Raw genomic sequence first — 3,323 nt, forward strand, 5'->3', positions numbered from 1 at the left:
CCCCCACCCTCCCTGCCCTCCCCCCACTCCCCTCCCCTCCCTCGCTGGCGTCGGCCACAGGGTCGACAGTGTTGGCAACCTCCCTCTTGTCCTTTAAACAAAGTCGATTCTGGTCTTCTGCTATCTTTGTTTTTTTTTCCTTCCTTTCTCTGCCTCCCCATCCCGTTCCCGACAGTAATCCGTGTGGGATTAATAAAGAACTTCCCACCTCATCCTGAACCCCCTCTACCTTCGGCTTCACACAAATTTCAGAGCACTTTTCGGTGTGAAAGCGACTCCCACAATATCGCCGAAGCGCTGAAACAGTGAGAAACGATTCACAGGAAACAGATGGTTTGCTTCCGACACGGTGTGTCACATGCGGTTTGGCCCACCACCAAAGAGAACCTCCGTCTCCTCCACCCTACGCCTCCTCCACCCTCCCTCGGAGGCCACTTCACCAACCCCAGAATAAGTGTCTGGTGCGTCTTTATCTGCTGCACTCCGTGTGACGTGTTGGAGAAGGAGCTCTGCTGGGGGACGGAATAGACCAGAGAGGATTCTGGGTATTTGGCGTTTCCATGGAGGGAAGTGTGAGGCGGGCTGAGTGACAGCCGGATCCAGGTCTGTGTGAACAGAGCGCCGACTCAGGATAGATGGATTTACTCTCTCTCTCTCTCTCTCTCTCTCTCTCTCTCTCTCTCTCTCTCTCTCTCTCTCTCTCTCTCTCTCTCTCTCTCTCTCTCTCTCTCCCTGTCTCTCTCTCTCTCTCCCTGTCTCACTCTCTCTCCTTGTTCCTCTCTTTCTCTCTCTCCTTGTTCCTCTCTTTCTCTCTGACCCTCTCTCTCTCGCTCTCTCCTCCTCTCTCTCTCTCTCTCTCTCATCAACATCAGCAAAATCACTTGCCAATCACTTGCCACTTGACAAGGCCATGCTGTGGTTTTTAAAGTTGTTCCTCCCTTTGCTGGGACGTGACCTAAAACAACTGCTGAGCTCAGGAGCAACCAGTCACGTGCTCGAGGTCCATGGACTTGTTCTGACTCGTGATGTTGATCCGTGAGCATGGAGATATGTCTCGCTGTTCACAACAGTTCAAACCTTGTTCATTAACTCTCAGGTTTTGGTTTATTCCTGGAACCCCTTCCTTTTTCTTCGCCGTCACAGGATTGGAATTATTCAAGTATTCAGGAGCTAGGGAATGTTCTTCTGAAGTCCCTCACAAACAGATACCATTGAAGAGTCACCGATCAAGATAAGATAAGATTAATACAAGAAAAGATGAAGTAGGTTATTCATCCCAGACAAGAAGTGTCTGGTACAGATGCTGAATCGAATGTACAGTGGAATTGAACACAATTTATCACTGTTGCACATGCCAGAGAAATGTTTTACGATAATGGGGCGATTGTTCCCGAGTGAGAATCAACCCATCACATCGCAGTCACACCTTCTGCACACCTGAAGGTTTCTCCTCCAAATGGCACACCTTTTGTACTCGCTGTGTGCATATATATATATATATATATATATATATATATATATATATACTGTATATATATATATACTGTATATATATATACGTGTATTTCCGACAGACAAACTTCATTCAACGTTGTGCTGTTCTCCACAGAGTTCTCCTCTCCCTCTCCGTCTTGGACGCTGGTGTTTTGGTGAACTTCAGAGATTAATTGAGCTTGTCCACTTTTCTGACATGAACACTTTGTCATTAAAACAGATCAACCAATAACCGGTGCATACAACTGGTTTTTGGAGCTGATAAAACTGCCAATTTCAATTAGGCGATTTAGAAATACGAAACCTAAAAGTAATTATCCCGTGAAGTAAATAGCCCTGGAGGAACGGTTCCAGAGCAGCCAGAGGCATCACATGTTCTCTAATCCAGTTAGCCTCATCGGGCCCCACCATGTGCTGATCAAACCCCCCCACACATTATTAATACCAACACCCTCACAGCTTGATGGAATACAATTAAATCATATTGGGCCATGCTGTGTAAAGTGGCGTAATGCCGTTCTACATTTATTAATATAAAGAGGAAAGCAACATGGACGGGCGTGTCTGCTCATGAGCCCGTAGTGATTACCGGAACCTCTCAGTGTGGCACTCCCACATAGCACTCCCATGTAGCACCCCCACATATCACTCCCATGTAGCACTCCCACGTATCACTCCCATGTAGCACTCCCACGTATCACTCCCATGTAGCACTCCCACGTATCACTCCCATGTAGCACTCCCTTGTAGCACTCTCACTGTAGCACCACCACTCTATCAGCACCACCATTACCACCATGGCCACAGCCTTCCCTGTCCCCACCATCATGACCACCACCTCCCAACACCACCTCCAACACCATCACCTCTATCAGCACCATCATGACCACCACCTCTCAATACCACCACCTCCACCACCATCATCACCATCACCTCTATCAGCACCATCATGGCCAACACCACCACCACCACCTGCACCATCACCTTTATCACCTCTATCAACACCACCATTAACCACCACCTCCACCACCAGCCCCTCCACCGCGCTACCAGCTGTGAGCGCCGGTTCCCTTCCACCTGTCCCTCGTCAGCACGTTGGGGTTCCCTCTCCTTCTGTTCCGCTGGAGAACGGCCCCTCCAGAAGCAGCACCTCTGGGTGCCGTGCTCCAGCTGCCTGGCGTCTGTACCTGATGTCTGCCTCCCTCCACCCAACTCCTACTGCGCCCGCTACCACACCAGCTGTTTAGCAAGCTGTGAGCCCCTGCTCCCCCAAAATGATTTATTTTTAATTTCTGTAGTGTAGTCAAAAAATAAACTTCATGTTGTGCAGCACAGCAGGAGGGGGAGGAGGGAGAGAGAGAGAGAGAGAGAGAGACTAGAGAGAGAGAGCATGAGAGAGAGAGAGAGTTAGAGAGAAAGAGAGATAAAGAGAAAGCAAAAGGGAGGGAGAGAGGGATAGAGTTAGAGAGAGGGAGGGAGAGAGGGTCTGGTGTGTTTGCATTATCAGCAGTACACCAATAAAATATTCTCATCTCTTGTTTTGCTGCTCCTGATGTTTCTTTAATACTTAAATAAAACAATATCAAAGTGTCCCGCTGCCCCCATACACTGGAGGTTAGTCTGCTTCATTTTGTGAGAGGTATTGATTCACAAAAGCAATTGGTCAAGAGACGAGAGACGGTTTCATCTCCTATTGTTTCGTTGTAAGAAAATAAGTTGTGGTCTATAGCAGTCTGGCTGTCTCCTGTATTGGTTTTATATTGTTGACTCACAGAATCGACCCAGCTCTGTAGGCAGAGAATGTGTCTGCTCTTTTGTCTGGCTACGCT

The sequence above is a fragment of the Micromesistius poutassou genome (genome assembly GCF_964030765.1).
Source record: "Micromesistius poutassou genome assembly, chromosome: 5".
Taxonomy (NCBI): domain Eukaryota; kingdom Metazoa; phylum Chordata; class Actinopteri; order Gadiformes; family Gadidae; genus Micromesistius; species Micromesistius poutassou.